Genomic DNA, 20,289 nt, shown 5'->3' on the forward strand with positions numbered 1-20,289 from the left:
GAATTGAATTATATCTGCAGCCGGCATGAGGAAGTGCAGTAAGCGCGGTAAGCATGGGGGTATCCCGGTTCGGCTAAAAGCTATCCCCCATCTACCGGCTGTACCATCCATCTTGCTGGCGAATGTACACTCCCTGGATAACAAATTGGATTACCTGAGACTACAGAGAACTACACGGCGTGAGATGCTGTGTCTTTGCTTGTACAGAGACATGGCTGCCTTGCCAGACTATGTACGGCTTCTCCCCCCAAGCCATCAGGACTCTGAACACTCAGGATTCTGTGTTTTTGCACTATGCAATGTAACCTGTAATGATCTTGTATATTTCCTAAATTATTATATGTAATATACAATCCCATATTATAAATATACCTTATTTATGCACCACAAAAATGTACAGTACAGTATGCAGTAAAAGATTATTATTTTACCCAAACATATTCAGCAGTACCAACAAAAGACATGACAATGGCTGACCAGTGTACATCTGTTTTTAGCAATTTTATATCTGTTTTTAGTGGTATTTAGTAACTTTTAGTGTCTGTTGTATATGTTGTACTGTGGAGAATGATATTTTGCTCCTATGTATGCCAAGTGTGTACTACTGCAGTAATAATAAGGAACTTGAAGTAGCCCTTATAGGCACATAAAGCTGAGTATCATCCACATAGCAATGGAAATTTATTCTATGACTGTTTTTAATTTGGCCAAGAGGCAGAGAAAAGCAGAGGGCCAAGAACTGAGCCGTGAGGTATTCCAAATTTAACATCAGAATTTAGATGTGATATTATGATAGCAGACACACTGTATTCTTTCAGACAAGTAGGACTTAAGCCAAGAGAGGGCTAGGCCAGAGACACCAAAATTGCAATTTAGCCCGTCTAATAGTATACAGTGATTAATGGTATCAAAGGCTCCACTGAGATCCAGAAATAGAAGCACAGAGGTGGAACTTGAATCCATAGCAAGTAGATCATTTACCACTCTGGTTAGAGCAGTTTCAGTGGAGTGACAGTAGTAATTATGACCCGAAGAAGTGGTGCAAATCAGATGACATATATATATATACCATTCAGAGGGGTGGCATATTAATCCAAAAGTGGACTTTGCAACAGGAGACTGCTGTTTGGTTACGCATTTCCAACTGTGAGTCAGTTTTTCAAAAAAGTTAACAACTTACAGTTATCCCCTAGCCTTACCCCCATGGTTATCATTCTAACCATGACGATGAAGGTTGCTTAACTTGAAGGATGTAGTCACTTTAACCCACAACACGTGTTTCTCGAACCTTAAAAAGTGATCATTTTAACCCTAAACCATGATCTTTCCCTAAACCTATATGTGTCATTCTGGAATACATGGACAAACAGCCTTTAATTTAGTTTAATTAACTAAGTTTAATTTGGAGGACCTGTTGCTTTGTAGCACGACCGCCACCCAATATAAAGGGCAGAAAATGTTGCTTGGCACTGGAAAAATTTAAAGGGTTGTTGAAGAAGCAGGTCAGTAGGCAGATTTATGTGCAAAAAATATTAATGAAACAGAGGCAAGAAAAAAAAAACTTAAAAGGGACCTATTATACTAATTTCCAGCTCTATGTTTTTATTTTTGGACTCCACTAGAGTAGCTTTGCATAAATCACAGTTCAAAAAACTCTTTATTTATCTTATATTGGCCCTTTATGCAGCCCCTCGGTTCAGCCTCTGTCTCTTAACAAGCAGTCTTAGCTCCTGTGTCTTTAAAGGCCCCCCTCTCAATGAGCTCACTCTGTTCTGATTGGCCAGTTTCCGGAAGCCTGCTGAGGGGCAATAAAAGCATATAGAACATCAAACAAACATAAGTATGGGATTTCTCTGTTATTACTGATAATCACATTGTTTATGGTCACACACACACTCAGCCATGAATGCACCAAATTTAACAGAATGTCATTTACCACAGAACAGTTATACCCTTCTTACCTCAACTTGACAGTGCAGTCACTCATTACTTAGAGCCCCTAATCATGCATACCTGTCCTTACTATCACTAAGCAGATGATCTGCACACACTCAAACACAGACTGAAAAGCCTTTCAACGAAACATAACCTTGTGAAACACAAACTACTCAATTGAAATGACTGCATTAACAGATTAACTGAAACACTGGACTGAAATGAATTATTTATCACATCGAACTATACTGGCAATGTTGGGAAACAGGGCCTAGTAAAAAGGGAGAGCAGTAACTGTTTCACACTTCTATTAACAATTTCACCCTCTGTCCATGATAATCATCACCACCATCTGTAATGTACCGTAACCACAACATTATCTGTCATTGCATTTCATCATTTCAACATACATGTATTGCCTTCAACTCCATGCCTTCAACTTGTTTAAGTCCTGACAATCTCTCACTCCCTGAAACACACAAGCCATATCTATCAATATTTCACTGGGGGAAGTGGATAAGTGGTCCAATATTGTTTCTTTGATTGTAGACTTACAAAATGCAGTGGCTAGCAATGATTTAAACAATACTAAAAGTCTAAAATCCCACTTACAGCCTGTAGAGGATACAATGTTTGTTACAAAACAGCTATTTGATTTGTCCCAGAGCAAGGGCACATGCATAAAAATGTGGTTGTACTGTGTAGCTTCCATTGGAAATAGATGCAACTCAATGAGCAAGCCAATTCTGCATCATGTCTTCCATATACAGCAGACTGGTGTGCTTCTCTAGTGTCATGCCAATATTTTCAGTGGTGATCGTCTTTCATCATGAGGGGGTCAACCCTGTCTGCCACTGTCACTGACAGTTTTAAGGTTGGTTGCTCTGCTGCTGTTCAGGCGTTTCCTGCAGACTTCTGCCTCAGTCACACTCTTCTGTCACGAACTGCCACTCTGAGTTAAAGCCCCGTGACTGATGCAACGGCTCCCTCTCCCCTCGCAACTCTCATGTGGCATGAAGTTCTGTTAGACCACTTAACACATCCACACCTTTTTAGTAGGCTTGTCTTGCAGAATGGATTCAAAGTCGGTGAATACTGAGCGCTGTGGAGAGGTGGATACACTGGAGTGCACTATATCATCAGCACATCTGTCCCTGTTGACCTGAGTGGATCAGAGAGAGTGTCTTTGGAGAGAGCACTCAAAGCAGGACTCACTCACTGCAGCACTGAATGCATTTGATGTGATATAACTATCAGCATTAAAGTATGTGGAACTGCACCGGGCTGCAGGCCTCTGTGTGTAAAAGGGGAGGAGTGAGGTGAAGAAGGGAAGAGTTCTATTTAAATCAGCTGGAGAGCAACATTGTGGCAACCAAGGAACACACAGCAAATTTGTAAGCCGTGAAAATAATTTAATGCAATCTGCAATAAATACAATGGTTTAAAAATGGTTGGACTACAAGACAATAAAATTATTAAACATACTGCTAAAACTAATAAATACTGAAATGAAAGTACACTACTAAACTATAAATTACTAAAATGTAGAATATTAAAACTATAAAATGTTGAAACTAAAAACACTAAAACTATAAAATGTTTAAAAAATACTAAAACTACACTAAAATTAAAAAAAATACTAATGAAGCCTGATCCTAATAATGTCTTTTGCACAGCATACAGTCTTTATGGTAGAGAGAGGATCACCCAGCCTGCAGTCTCTGGTCGCCATGGTGGGGCAGCTTATGGGCCTTCTCCCTCTCTCCCTCTTTCCCCATGATTCCACCATGGTGCACCCCTAGGTACACCAACAGAGAGAGGGATACTCACACTGTCCACAGCAATGCTGCCCACACCTGGTTCCTACCTGGACCACAGACAGGGTTAACCTCTGCTCCTCATCTCTGCCATTCCTCCTCCAGACACATGCTCTTTTGTTCTTTCTCTGCCTGATTCCTTTGTCTGTCTCTCTCCTCTCTTTCCTTCTTGCCATGTTGTTTGCCTCAGCTTTATTTATGTGTAGGAGTGTTTGGTCCCTCCTCCTCAGCACGCCATTGGTTCCTTAGGCTGTAGTCTCCTCTTGAATTGGTTCGTACACAGTAAATGGTAAATGGTAAATGGACTGTACTTATATAGCCCCTTTCTAGTCTTCCAACCACTCAAAGCGCTTTTTACACTACGAAACACATTCACCCATTCACACACATTCATACGCTGAATGGGTACAGGGGCTACCATGCAAGGTCCCAACCTGCCCATCAGAGGAAGCTAACCATTCACACACATTCATACACAGATGGCACAGCCATCAGGAGCAATTTGGGGTAAAGTGTCTTGCCCATGGACACATCGGCATGTGGACTGGAGGAGCCGGGAATCAAACCGCCAATCTTCCGATTAGTGGATGACCCGCTCTACCTCCTGAGACTATCAAACCTACAAGGGCTCAACCAGGTGCAGGTGTCCTGTGGTCACAGGACATGTAATCATCATGGCAGCAGAAAGTTAACATGCATTGACTCAACACAGCAGATTTCAAACTGATTTTCAAACAGATTTCAAAAGCATGCAAATAAAACCAAGCAGAACAATAAAAGCAAAGCACAATACTAAAAGCAATTCAAACTAGTTTAATAAATTATGCAATATAAAACCACAGCAAACCATGAACACATAACTAAAACCAATACTTCCACTTTGTGATGTGCAGCCGGCAAATGCTAAGTGTCCCATCAACTTCAGCTAAACCGAATGTCTTCTACTTAACATTGAAGTAAATAAAATACATTTAAACTAGCAGTTTTTTAAATGCTCTCATCAACATGCTAACAGGCTCACACTGATAATGCTAGCATATTGATGTTTAGCAGGTGTAATGTTTACTATGTTCACCATGTTGGTTCCACTTGTCAGCATGCTAACATTTGCTAATTAGCACTAAACACAAAGTACAGCTGAGGGTGATAGGAATGCCATTAGTTCTGCAAATATTTGTTCATAAACTAAAGTATTTTACAAAATAAGATTTTGACCTGATGATTGTGCTGTTGTTGAGGTATTTCAATAAAGAACTCAAAAGTCAACATGGTGGCACTAGAGGAAAGGAAAGGATCACCAAAGTCAGCAGAATACTTGGTCTGGGAACTATGAATGTCTGAACCAAACTCTGAAACCAACTCTTCAAGTAGGTGTTGAGCTATATCACAGCATAAGTGAACCTTGACTTGCTGGTAGAACCAGAGGAAAAGTCAGGGGTTCACCAAAATCAGTAGGATTTATCCTGTGGCAAATTACTGATAAACCTAACCTAACCAACTGATATTGCTATCACGAGTGCCATGCCACCAGTATGGCTAAAAAAGATGCACAGTGCATAAAATAGTGGCCTTTAGTGTAGTTACCTCAACTAAAAGTTAAGGAAGGTCTTTATTTGATTTTATTTATTGTTGTAATAAAGGGGTGATTTAGAATTGTAATTCCATTAAGCTGGGGGACTTGTGAGAAACAGATTTTAAAAAGAATGGTCAAACAGGGTGCAGTAGAGGCCCTATCTGTCCCTAGTATATGCAGTTTCTCGTTTATAAAAAAATAAGGAATGATCGTGTAGCAGGATGGAAAAAACTCACCGCTACAATGTCATGATAATTTATATATGGACATTTTTAATAATTATAGATGAAGCAACCAGATGGAAACCAGTAAAAATACTGTTTACAGGTGAATTTTTAGGTGGCGCCAATCCTCACACTGCTGACACTTTGTTAACTACTGTTAAGAGGCATCTTGCATTCAGTAACATTCTGTGTCTGTCAGTAATGTTACCTGATATTACCGCTTCTTGGAATAAAGAGATTTATAGACTAAATTAATCTACAAATGACTGAGAATTAGAGAAGAAGCAGCAACAAAACAGCTGGACAAACAAGGAGAACGTGCAGGCAGCTGCAGCTGCTTTACTCAAGCACCAAGTAGCTCTAACAGCTTAAAACTGCCCAGTACATTAAACCAGTCTAACAATAAACACATTCTTCCTGCAACAGTACTCATTTAACTACAGAAACATATCCAATGTCAACTTAATTTAACAGCTGTGGTAATGCATCATATGTGAAATCATACAAGGAGAGGTTTCCAATATTTTTCTAAAAATGCAGCACAAATAAGCTTCAACACTGAAAAGAGGTTCTCTCCATATCTTCCAGTAATGTGCAGCTGAATCAGGTGCTTCTCGGAACAAGGACAACAAACTTCAGAAGAAAGAAGGACTGAAGGACACTGATTGGTTTATAGCCTTTAATAGTCCAGACCAGTGTTTTGACTACTCTACACTACACTACTGTGTCTTCATCTAAGGCAAAATGGGAAAAGACATAAAAGCAAATGCGTAGTGAACCTAGAACAGATGTACAACTTTCATTGGATAGTTGAGTAAACACTGGCTATGGCAAGTCCTATCCTTGGATCTATCATCTAATAGATTTAAAATCCTGTTCAACCAACTATCCCTACCTGGAGTTTTATTGTAAACAAACAAAAGTCATTGTGTCTATCCTTAAGGTTTAACAAATATGTTGAATACATTTCCTTCATCCTAAAAAAATACAAAGCTGATTCCAGTGTAGTTCACTGGAATAGTGTTGGCAGGACTGTGTTGCATCACCTGCATGCACAAGAAAAACAAAACAGGGACCCACTCATAAAAAAAACTGCTCTATAGTGCTACTAGAGGTCAGAAACTCCACAGGGTGCCTTTAATGTAAAAATGCATGTATGTAAATGAGAAAAAGTATGGATTTTAGCATAGCACAAACTTGTCCCCACTCCTGTTCATTTCCTGTTCCCACAGCACAGTTCTATAAATACTTTGGGATTTGGTTAGATAGCCCATTGTCCTACAAAACACACTTTTAACACTTCACTTCAAAACTAAATGGATTCTTAGGCCTGAACAGAACTTGTTTCTCCTGGTTTGATCCTCGGCTCCTCAAGTCCGCATGTTGAAGTGCCCTTGGGCAAGATACTGGACCCTAAATTGCTGCGCCATCGTGTGTGTGTGAATGGGTGAATGTTGTATTGTAGAGCACTTTGAGTGGTCATCAGGCTAGAAAAGCACTATATAAATGCAGTCCCTTTACCATTTACCATAGTCATATCACTGTTTGCAGGGCCAGTGTGTCATTAAAGCCTTCTTTACTCTCATTGTGTTCCCTGCTAATCGACTCTAATAGAATTAGCTTTTACCAATGCATCTCATTAGGTGCTGTGAGCATCCCTCGGCTCTATTTTACAACAGCGGCAGTGGCTGAGTTGGCACGTGTACATGAGCACTCTGCATGCTTCTCATAATCAGAGCTCCACCATGTATAAGACACAGGTTTATTATACATTCTGACTCCCCTGCACTCTCTATCAGAGTGGAAATCACCCAAAACTGCACAGTCACTGATGGACTCTAGTGACAGGTTTTTCTTGAACTGGAGGTCCCCTCATGTTTGCTCTTGCAATCTCCAATGTGTGACTGTGGCTATTACCAATGCTGCCATTCTGCCCACACAACGCAACAGCTTTAATTATTTTGTTTTACACCACCACACAGCTACGGAGTTTACCAACTTCCAAATTACACCTAACAAGGGTTTTTTAGGTGTACTTTTTATTATTTTAAAGATGCATTATGAGATTGTATAATGTAACAAGAATATTACATTCTCAATAACCTTTATAAGTCCCATCCCACCCTCACAAATGCCTGTGCCAAACATAAAAGGGAAACATCACAAAACAAACCAGAAGGAAGAAAAATAAATAAATAAAAAACAAATAAATAAATAAGGAAAATGTTCATATTATGCATATGCTCATGGTTATTAATTTCTACTTTATGCTAACTACTAACAAGAAAGTGTTGTTAGACTATCAAAATAAGTCTGCAAAGGATCCCAGGTTTTGTAAAATTTTCTGATGGATCCTCTGACAGAGTATTTGATCTTCTTAAGTTTCAGAAACATAATTATATCTAACAAGGGGTTTTTAACCCGCTGGCAAGAGATTTTAAGAAACAGACCTTGTTACATCCAGCCTGGCATAAACCAGGACACTCAGTGGGCATGCCCTCCTGGCTATAGGTACATGGAAAAAGCTTGCAGCTCTGGCTATGGCAGTGGTTTTAGCAATCATACACCAGGCTGAACTGAACTGCCCCCCCGCCCCAAAAACAAACTCATCTTTTCTCTCTGAGAGATGTCAACCAACACTGTCATTGTTGGTGACATGAATATAAATGTTGACAACCCCTGCTGTCATTTTGTAGTGGGGTTCCTCAGTCTGATTGAGTTTCTTGGCCTGAAGCAGCATGTTGATGTCCCTACTCACACCAGGGGATGACCTGGTCATCACTGACTCTGCCCCCATCAATAACGTACAGGTCTATGATCTGGGTGTGTCCAACCACAAGGTGGTCTCAATGGATTTGACATTCCTGTCATCCTCTACTAAACCTATGTGTCAAATGCTTTTTCGGAACTGGAAAAGCATTGACCCAGCCATCATGACTATGGACCTCCAGCACATCACCTGCCCAGCTTCTGCATCAGTGAGTGAACTAGTGGTACTCTATGATACATCTCTGAGCATGGTCTTTGATCTTCATGTTCCTGTCACGTGAGGTCAATTTTTCACACTCTGCTCACTGATTCACTCATGACCTGCAGAAAATAAAAACAGCTGGACATGCCCTGGAATGATGCTTCAGACACTCTGGGCTTACTGTTGATAAACTGGCCTTCCCTGAACATCAAAGGACTTACTCAAAGTCCCTTAAAGATGCTCGGTCACAGTTCTACTCCAACCTAATAAATAACAATCCTGGCAACCCTAAGCATCTTTTTTCCACCATAAATCATCTCCTGAAGCCACAATCATCTTCCCCAAATGAAGCGACAGAAAAGCAATGTAACAGCTTCATTGACTTTTTCAGAACCAAGGTCAACAACATCCACTCTCTGATATCCAGCTCTTTCTCCCTGCCTCCACCAGTCATCGACCCTGTGTCTGGCAGCTCACCATCTCTACTCCATTTTACTGGCATCAGGCAGAAGCACATTGAGGAAATCCTCAGGAAGAAACCCTGTACTTGTTCCCTGGACCCTGTTCCCACAGCTCTACTCAAATCAAACATCCCCACTCTCAGCCCCCTGATCACCTAAACTGTCAACCTCTCCCTTCAAACCAGTAGTATTTTCATTCAGCACTGAAACAGCTCTGCTCAGGGTTGTGAATGACCTGCTGATGACACTGTGGATCACACTATCCTCTTAGAGCACCTCGACACCACCATTGGACTGTTAGAGTCTGCATTTAAATGGCTTCAGTGCTTCAGTATTTGAGTATGTCTCACTGGGAGAATGCAGGTCTAGATCACTCCCTGTCATCTGTGGTGTTCCACAAGGATCAGTTTTCAGCCCCATCCTTTTTACCCTCTACATACTCCCCCTTGGACATGTCATCAGCAGACATGGAATGTCTTTTCATTGCTATGCTGATGATAGCCAGCAGTACATCAAAACTGCCCCAAGCCCTTCTGCAGCTATGTCATGCATCAGCACCTGTCTTCAAGGAGATAAAGGCCTGGATGAGCACACATTTGCTGAAGTTAAACAGTAGCAAAACTGAGGCTCTCCTTATTGGCACTCCACACCAGATTCAGTCATCCCCCATACCTCATCTCACCTTTGACGGCCAGGACGTCCCACTTTCCTCCTCAGTCACTAATCTGGGTGTTAGGTTTGACCCTCAGCTGACTTTTGATGACCTATAAGACATCTATGCAAAACCTTGTTCTGCCATCCCAAAAACATCTCTCACTCCGCCCCTCTCTAACCCTGTCAGATGCAGAGAAACTTGTCCATGCCTTTATCTTCTCAAGATTGAACTACTGCAATGTGCTCTTCGCATGGATCCCTGGCAGGAGCATCCAGAAACTCCCGTGCATTCAGAACAGTGCTACCAGGATCCTGATGAGACTGTGAAAACATGAACATATAACACCAATTCTGTTTTCATTGCAATAGCTCCCTGTCTCCTTCATGGTGGACTACAAAGTCCTGCTGCTCACATACAAATCCATCAACGGTCAAGTGCCTCCCTACCTACAGGAACTGATCACACCACAAACCTCCACCCGCACCCTCAGATCTGCCAGCAGCTTGCTTCTCCAGGCCCCCAGTACTAAGCTCCACACCATGAGGGATGAAGACTTCTAAAAACCTTTCTATTCAGGAAGGCATTTTCATCTTACCTCTTCTTACTATTTTCTATGTTGTGTTTTGTATGTCATTAATACTGTAGCACTTTGAAATTAAATGTTTTATTATTATTTATTACTATTATTATTATTATTATACCTGAGGCGAGCATCACATGTGAATTTAACACCAATCTGCCATTGATGAGTGGTAAATGAGACACCCTCAACAAGTCAATGATGTATGACAAATAATGAAATAGTGTTTAACATGTATTAGCCCTGTGTGGTCCTGACTATGGGGGGTTGGTTGGCTAATGAGGCTGTAGCCCTGTGAAATCCTGCATTAAATCAGCAGGAGCCCTTGTTTTTTAATGCTGACTCAGTGTCCAGCACTCTATTGTCTACTGCGTCCTCCTTCCTATTTTATCACATCAGCAGAACAATTGGTTAGTCTGTACATGCTACACTTTGGTCCAGAACAAGAAATAACTACTGGCTAAACCAAATTACATTTGGTATTTGATATAAGACTCATGATCAATGGATGATGTTGGTGTTGTTCTTCATAGTGAGTGTGTCTCAGAATCAGTCTCACAATAAAGTTGTTTACAATATGTGCAGATGGCAACTATTGTATGGTTAGGTTAGGCAAAGATTAAGGTTATGGCAAATAACCAATTGTTAAAGATTCCCTCTAGACATATATTAAGACATAAAATACCCTGCTTGGTGTATGATATGTCTTTTCCACAGAAATGATAATTACTGCTTTAAAATCCTTAAAATGGCATCGACTCCTTCTCCCTCATTAAAACTCTAGAATCTATGAATATGTAAATATTGTTCATTTCAAACGTTTAACTGCTGGACACAAAATGTCTCGTACTTCACTGAAAAGTCCATTCTCAGTGTATGTGCACTGGAGGCTTTAAGTTCCCACATCACACTTTTGTAAGTTGAACATTGGACCAGGATCGGCTAGTTGTGGTGTCACAAATCATGCTCATAGGCTCATCCCTAAAAATCAGATTTTAAATGAGCACAGAGAAACTTTCCCCTTTCAGCAGATGAATGTAAAAACAGCCTTCTAGTGTCAAACTGTCTATGTACATCATTTTGCACAGTGAAGCTTAAACATCCAACTGTAGGAGCAAAAAGAAATTAAAAAACTTTTCTGTCTGCTACAGAATACATATCTGCGTAGTAAATCACTCGTCCTGTGTTCTCCTTTGAGAAATCAAAAGAGAGACATTTATGTATTTTCATTACTTAAGTGGAATAGTGTTCTGTTGTCAGACCTTATTTCGATACAACAAATCAAAGCTTGCATAAAGCAATAACATGGTGTTCTCTCATAGGCAGAGCAGACAGTCATACTGAACCTGATAGCATCCTGCTACACAACACAAGAGCCAGAGACTGAAGAACAACCCACACTAGCTTTCCTGCTAACGTCAATTTCTACAAGCTACATTCAATGGGGAAAGTGCACCGCTAACGTCAGTTAACACGCTAGATAGTGAATTAGCTGCTCAGCTGCAGCACATTAAACAGCAGGTAGACATACCTGAAAATGTCACTTTAGTCCAGTTAGATGCTGGTTTGGTCCTAACTCCTCAATACCACTGCTAACGACACACTGTCTGACCATGACTTATAGCTCCAACAGTTTGTTTACTGTGTCTCTCATTTCTTACAGCATATCATTGGCACACTCAATACCAGAACCCTGAAACTGAAGCAGCTAAATGGAATTCAGTCATCATTCATTTTATTATTTACACCTGTGCTTCTCCTACTGTCACATGTCACAAAATCTGCTGTGAAAACTGTGGCTATAGTGGCTGTAGGTTCAGTAAGTTACATAGTCCCACATCAAATTTTGCATTTCATGCTTATTTTTTATTGCCTCATGTAAAAAAGCATCAATTTGTGCAAATTAGATCACTAAGAGCTTATATTGCAGTTTACCATGAAGCAATCAGTGGAGACTCAAGGAAGAGTAGAAATGTGTCTGGTAGTCGCCTGCCATTCACTGAATTCATACAGGCCACAATTTTTCATACTGACAAAATGTGTAAATTAGTATTGATTTTCCATGAGATAAATAATAGTTACTGCCATCAATCATCTTTTTCTTTAACAGTCTTTCTCAGAATGAATAGGATGATTGGCTGCTCATCCAAAACTAACCTTTGATGTTTCTTTCAGAGCAAGAATAGAATCATATTTCAAAGTATCCAAGAAGCTCATCACTTGGACAGAGTGAGGCTGAGCAGAGCAAAGCCAGGCTAGATCTCCATGAGGATTTCCAGGGTTAGAGAGTCCTGAGCTCCTGCCAGCCAGCAGTGCAGCTCAGAGACCGGCTTCCTGCTGGGGGCTTTGAAGGCAGGCTTTAAAGTAGCCTGCCACCACTGATCCCACTGCTAGGACTTTGAGGTCGTCACCACACAACCCAGAGCCAGGAGAAACACTCTCACACTCTGTGGAATCCTCTAGAAATGTTGATTTCACCTGCTAAGAAGAGACTTAGATTCAACCTTGTCAAATTGGAGTAAAAATCGCAGCCATGTAGGAACATGACGCAACGTAAAGAGACTCAGAAAACAGAATGTGGTTCAGATGTAAGTGATCAAAGGTTGAGATGAGCTGTGTGGGGAGTAAAACCCTGCTTGGTGCAAACTTCAGCTAAGAGCTATTTCGGTTGTATTCAGATTTTATTTTAAAAAGCACAGTTGTTTTTTTTAAAACTAGTGAACTAGTACTCACTGTTTAACTGTCAAACTCATTTAGCTGCTGCACAAATTAAGTGAATGTGTTATTGGGGTCTTGGACACGTTAATTGACACCTAGAGCACCACGAAAACCTCTAAATTACATTTTCTGTTGGTCTCAAAAATGAAAGGAGTTCTTTTGTATTTACCTATACTGACACATTAATTATCATCATTGTCAAAATGTTAAATTCTCAGCCTTCAGCCATTGTATTTAAAGGATAAGTCCGGTATTAATCTATATTTTTAGCCAGTCCACCACTGAAATGCTACAACAACTACTGGATGGATTGCCATGACATTCTGTACAGACATTCATGGTTCCTAGATGATGAATTCTACTAACAAGTTTTGTGCGTTTGTATCAATCAATCAATCTGATATATCATTCCTCTGTGCCATAGAGCTCCATTCTTTTCCAAAAACTATTAAAACACATCAGTGAGTCACACTGTTGCACTGGGTGACATTCCTTCTTTACCATGAGCAACCTGCTGCCAGAAATACTCACTATACAGCAAAATAATCCGCTACTGAAAATAGTCCCCAACAAACGCACTATTTCCTCCTGTTTAAGTTACATTTGTTGAAAACGACCAGCTTTTTTTTAGGAAATTACTGAACCTTTTTTAAAAATGAAACTATATATTTCTGAGCCATCCCTCTCTGCTACTCTGTCTGTGGCTCTGGAGCTGAGAGCCACAGAAAGTCAGACAGTATTGAGAGATGGACTAACATATTGTTGGTTTTGATCTGTTCATTTATGAAAGATTTGAAATTCCTAAATAAAGACAAATCAAAGAAATAAAGTGAAATATAATACATATTGTTATATGTATTTCCTTTGTATGTATGCATGCACTGTGCCAAAAAGTTCTTATTTCTCCCATGGACAAACAAACACAGTCCACTAATCACTTAATGGATACAAATTACAAGATATCACATCTGTGCTTGGACTACACTCATGTTATGTTGGCAGATCATTTGAGGAAAAAGCCCTCACAATATCATCTTGTTCTAAAATATTACAGCAACATTTTATCATACACTCTTTTCTTGATGTTGTTGTTCAGCTAAGTGAATCAGTCTGAAGTACAGGAGACTGTTAGAAGGTATTTGCACTCTGCAGGTATTAAGTCCCTTAAACTCTAGTATGTTCTTTATGTATTTCCCAGTAGATGTGTTTTTCTCAGCTAGAGTCCAATTACACACAAGTACCTCTGGCAACATTTGTATGCAATGCCAATGAAAAAAAAAAATGGAATGAAAGAATAAATCCAATCATTACCATCATATCAGTGTCTAACACTGGGGTCACATTTCATCATGCTTTGTCTTGCTGCAAATTATGTGCACAGCTCTATGATTACATGATTCAGACATACGGAGATGAAAGTGATACAATGTCACTTTTGACTGTGTTATCAATACAGTTCTTTCCCATTCAGAATCACTGATGAAATGTTTTCATCATGACACATCACAAAGCAGTAATATTAAAGGAGAACACAACACTGTTTGTAGTTTATCCATGCACTGATGCACTGAAAAAATTTAAGACTCAAAGATTTATTTGTAACATACACAATTGTACACAGTGTAGTGTGAAGTACTATCTCCATTGACTGTGCATGGTGCGAGAAATAACATTGAGAAAAATACAAATACATTTTTAATAGGAACATTAAATAATGTAACACATCTCATAATAACAGTATGAGTTTACCAAGGTTATCCCTACCCAGAAATGATGTCATGTCACTTGAGGTTAGTTAAGTGAATCTGTTAAATAGTGAAATTAATTATACACATACTGTACGTACTGACATGGCTTTTAAATAAATATGACTGACACAGTATACAGAATCAAATATACATGTACACAGACAATAATGAATGCCCTTATCAGTCCGTAGTATGGAAAAGAAATGAGTTAGCTTGTAGTCTGTCTGGTAGGAGCTGAATTAACCAAACTCACCTTTCTTTTATTAAGTATTGTTGAAGGGTTTCAGACTATTGGCAATGAATAATGGTGTACACTGGAGGACACAAGGGCAAAGCAAAGGATCAACATATAACACTCACTGCACAAAAGACAGAGGTGTACTCTGTGGTAGTAGCTTGGCATACTCCAACATTTATTTTGTGTGTAAGTAGACAATGTTTGTTAATGAAAAACACAAGTAAAAACACTGGAGCACTTCATATTTTACTTAATAGTGAGCAGTAAATAGAATCATCACTGACAGGGGAGTAGTGTGGCTCCTTGTGCAACTATCACATAGGATTGTTAGCAGATAGTATTTGTTTGGTTTCACTGTTGGAAATTTTGAGGGTGCTATTTATAAAGCATCAATTTCACATTCACACACAATTTGGATACAAATTAAAGGACAGACGGTAAATAAAAGCAGAGTCTGCAGGGGCGGATTGAAACAATAATTCATGCAAACCACCAGACCACTAATTTTGTAGGCCAACCCTATTTGTTGATGTAACAGGTACCATATTAGTTATAAATTTGGCCACTATGTTCATCTGGGAAAGTTATCCAGATTACAATATACAAAAAATTGGGACTCAAATCTCACTCCAAGCTGAAGTCAAAATTTGGCAGCCCTGTTATATTCAAGCATCAAGCATATCAAAAGAATCAAAAAACACCCACACCCACTGAAAATGAACATAAGCTACAACACTGTAAGTAAGTACAACACAACACAAAAGTTAGGTTACAATGTTCACTCACTGGTGTTCATAAAGCAAACAGCACAAAATATATAAAGTCAATGAAATTGAACATTGGCTACATAACTGCGAGTATACTATGAAAGTCCAAAAAACATGCCTCTGTACAAAAGCTTTAACTTGCAGCAAATTTTCTTTCACCCTTCTTCTTCGCAAACAACTTTAAGGTGCATACTGCCACCTACTGTACAAGAGTGTGTAACATTCTTTCACCCTTACGGGCTGTTGTGTCACACTGTTGTTAGCTACTTAGCTAGCCATGCTAGTCATGTGTGTGTGTGTGTGTGTGTGTGTGTGTTTAAGCTACTGTTTTTGACTGACCTGGTCCCTTACTGGCGAACTTGTTACTTATGTTGCAGCATTTAGCTGCGTCAGTGTCAAGAGCCCCTCCCCTTTTAATTTCTCCCTCTCTGCTCCACATTTCCTTTTCTTCTGACCGTCCATTTTGCTGGGAAAATTGTTTAAAATGTTATCGGTAGGGAAGCAGGTAGACGGTTGCTATGTGCATCGCCAAGAGACATGACATCATTTTTGGGGCGTGTGCCTTCATGCTGGTGACACTGCAGTGAGAGAGTTGCACCTGATGCATGGATGAGAGGTCCATCAACTCATCCCTATTATCGCCGGTCAAGTTGACTGTTCATGGCAAGCCAAAATGACCCTCAGGCCACCAGTGTTCCTGACGGGCTGTCCACATGTGAGAGTCTGTGAATATCTCACAGATCACTTGGGAAATCATGCTCACCAGACAAGAGCTAGTGTTGCTGACTTGTGCTTACAGAGGTTTAATACCAGCATGGGTACATGTTCCTTTAAAAGAATGTAATGTATGCAGTTTCTGTGGTGTATTAGAATAAGTTACCTTTGCACATCAAAGTAATACATTACCACCTGTTATATATATACCACACACACACACACACACACACAAACACACACACTATATATATATATATATATAGATAGATAGATAGATATAGATATAGATATAGATATAGATATAGATATATAGACTTGGAGTGATTTTATTGATCATGAATATTAACTGTGTAGGTTGGCTGGTAGTATGATGAAGCCTCATCACTTGGACTCCTGTGTTGTGCTATCCTTGATATTTTTGTAGTTGTGTGTGTTTGCCTTCCTTCTCATAATGTCAAATCTAACAAACAACAAAAACAAACATATTACAGTAGACTATATTAAATAGGGACTGATTTCTGACTTAAGTCTCAGAAGTTTTTTATTTTAGACTTCTTTCTTTAGGTAGAGTTATATATATTTTCACAAATATTAATTTAAAATAATTAGCAGGGAGAAAAAGCCCCAAAAGAACATATACATTAGGCTACCTTTGACATTTTCACAATGTCAAATATATATATGATAATATATAATATATATATATGATATATATAATAGTATATGATGACATATTCTGACATTCATCTCAGAAATCTGAGTTAAATTAATGTGCACCTTTTTTTCCACATGACCCTAATATTCTCCCATAGCCTTAAACATTTTCAGACAAGTGCCTCTTCAAGGCTCAACCAAAGGACTAAGTGGGCAACTTCCCCCAGGTCCCCAAACCGTCAGGGGCCCCAAAGGCCACAAGTTCACTGAGTGGCAAAGTGTGTCGTAGTTTGATTTACTTATTCATATAAATTGAAATGCAAGTGCTTTAAGGTGACTCCTGCGTTTGTACCAAATTCTGCAAGGCACTGTTTAGGGGCCCTGTATAAAAATCTATCTTCAAATACTTTAGTTAATATTATACATAATGCAGCTGACAGAATTTTTACCAAAACAAGCAAAAGACAGCACAGCACACCCATTTTAGCATCTTTACACTGGCTTCTTGTCTCTTTTAGAATCGATTTAAAAATTGTATCATACAAGGCTCTGAGTGGTTTAGCAGCACCATTACTTGATCAACTGTCGCTCTCTCTATACTGTATACCCAGGCATGATCATAGGTCAATGAACAAGTTAAGTCAAAGAAGTATGGAGAGGCAACCCTCTCTTATTATGGACCAAAACTGTGGAACGACATGCAACTTCTGTGAATTCCTTTAAGAAACATCTTAAGATCTAACTTTTTAATCTCGCTTTTAAGGTGATTGTTACATTTTTATCGCTTTACCTTTTATTGAATCTCACTGAAGTGTTTTTTTTTCCCCTTTTTACTCATTTTTATTGTATTTCATTGCTTGTTTGCATTTTTTTAATGCAATTTATGTGAAGAAACTTTAGCAGCATTTCATGTATGAAAGGTGCTATATAAATAGGCCTATAGCTTATTATCACCATTATTATTATAAATGGTGCATATTCTTAAATAAATTTGAATTTAATCAACCTATAACCAAACTACACTGAGCAGTACACCTAGCTGAAATTAATGCAATCTGTGCATCTAATATGATACCCCTATAAAAGTGTAATGAAATTAAATCATTGTCTAAAGGTGTTAATTCAACATTATGGTCATTTTGGATCCATTAAACTGACAGATGTTTCTAATTTTTCATCCATCCCATTTATTTAGGTGATTTAAACACCTCTGTATATAACCAAATGCAATTCAACAGCACCATGATCTCCAGCCTCCAAAATAACCTTAAAGTTGAATTGACATCTCTATAGGCTATTGCAGATCTGTTTTATTAGACTGCATAAGTTTTAGGTGTACCTAATAAACTGGCAATGAATAAAAAACTGAAGCATTAATTGGGGAGCACGGGGCCCCAAATGGTGCCTACAGCTCAATTTTTGGCCCTGAGGTCAGCAAGAGGTGTAATCCAGCCCTGCTAAGGTCTTTCAGTCATTTGGTCAGTCAGACTCCAGTCCTACAATCCACTCCTTTTTATCCCGCGTTCCCCCTCTGAATGCAGCGCTGTGATTGGACGCTGACTGCTTGTCAGGAAGAAAGAGCTGCTGTGTTGAGGCCGAAAACTCAGACACAACCAGGATCTGGACGACAGTGGAATACCTCTGAGGAAGGGATATATACTGTACTGAACGCCCGAGCTTCAGAGGGGCACCGGCCGGGTCTCAGTGCTGCTGCTGTCGAGGCCGCCGCGGTTCTGTTTCTCCCCTCCGACTGTGTGTCGCTGCGTGCTGGTCACAGTAACCCATACCCGCTGCTATTAATGAGACTGAAGCTGCTGTGTGGCGACGCAGCCACAAACCTGTCTGAGATTTGAGTCCTTATCCCGCCCGGAGGAAACAGAAGGGTCAGCTGTTGTAGCGGGTAACCGGGGCTAACAGCCGGGTGCCAGACCGGATACCATCCCGATAAGGCTCAAACTACATGGAACAAGTCGGCGGCGGACCACCGTCTCATTTTGTGCAAGAACTGTTATGACTGACCTATAGACGCCAGTGTCTTTTCAAGCAGCACCGTGGGCTTTATTACCGAGGGATTTATTTGATTAAAGCTCAATAAAATCTCCCGTTTGAAGCCTTTCTGCATCAGGTGAGTGGCATCCGCAGTTATACACGACTGACCAGCACGTCGACCTTACCTCACCAGGCTTTGTAGCTGTCTTAAACTGCTTGCCCCCGAGATATTTTTGACTTGTCTGTTTTCACTTGTTATAACCACAAAAAGTCATTGTGCTTAAATTTTCATTCGGGCCTTTATTCTATATGTGAATAATTCAGAGTTAACGCAGCAACGCAGCAGATTTTAGGCTCTCAATCACCCAAACCGACAGAAACCGGGACAAAAACGGTCCTTTAATTCCCTCTCATACAACACTAAATAGAGCAGGAGGAGAGGATTAACAGCACATGGGTCCAGTCAACCCTCCTCTGAGTTCCCCAGCAGTCAGACTCTGACTATTTATGCTTAAGAAATGTGGATGAACAGCGCGAAATATCTTTGTGTTAGTCTGTTGTTAGAAGTATGCTAATTCCCGTCCCTGTCCAGTTACTGCGCGTGCTGTTGGGGAGCACGCGGATGCATAAACAGCTATACTATACGTGACAGTGGCACGAGCAAAACGGCAACAGTTGCACGGAGAGACGTAACAATGTAACAGTTACAGTGTTACAGCATTACAGTTTTGCAGTTATAGAGTCACAGTTAGAATGTTACAGTGTTACAGCGTTAAAGTTACAATGTTACAACGTTACAGTGTTACATTGGAGCAGATTAGTGGTGGCGTTAAACACGGCTGTTAAATGAGAAAGCCAATATAAAGCTAATCCAGCTAATCGTTTTCCATCAACTACTCCGTCTAAAAGCAATTTTTACATGGTTATTATACCTAGTATAACACATTAAATGGCAAAATATATTACATTTCACACATTAATACATGTAGGTTAATGCAACTATTGATAATTATAAACCTTCAAAACACAAATTGCTTTGTGTCTAGATCAAAGAAATTCCAGGTGTAGAGTTCTGCTAGATCAGCTAAATTTAGTTTAAAAAAGTTTTTATTTTGAATTAACAACATATTTTGCATTTCATAGCTGTTCTGTGCAAAGCCCGTATCTGCAAAAGTTCTTATGGGTTAAAAAAAAAACAGCCATGTTTTCAGTTTTGTCACAGTATATTTTTTCAGATAGTGC

At 39.6% G+C, this 20,289-nt stretch overlaps 1 protein-coding gene across 1 annotated transcript in view; it reads left to right on the plus strand.

The window, feature by feature from the left end:
• The first annotated feature begins 18,607 nt into the window (after positions 1–18,607).
• The window catches only part of large1 (LARGE xylosyl- and glucuronyltransferase 1), a 128,974-nt gene continuing 127,292 nt past the window's right edge, over positions 18,608–20,289 (plus strand). Inside the window, exon 1 of the mRNA XM_042403196.1 lies at positions 18,608–19,183. The gene's annotated coding sequence lies outside the window, so the exon portion shown is untranslated. The remainder of the gene's footprint in view (positions 19,184–20,289) is intronic.

Source organism: Thunnus maccoyii, chromosome 23, assembly GCF_910596095.1.
Source record: "Thunnus maccoyii chromosome 23, fThuMac1.1, whole genome shotgun sequence".
Taxonomy (NCBI): Eukaryota; Metazoa; Chordata; class Actinopteri; order Scombriformes; family Scombridae; genus Thunnus; species Thunnus maccoyii.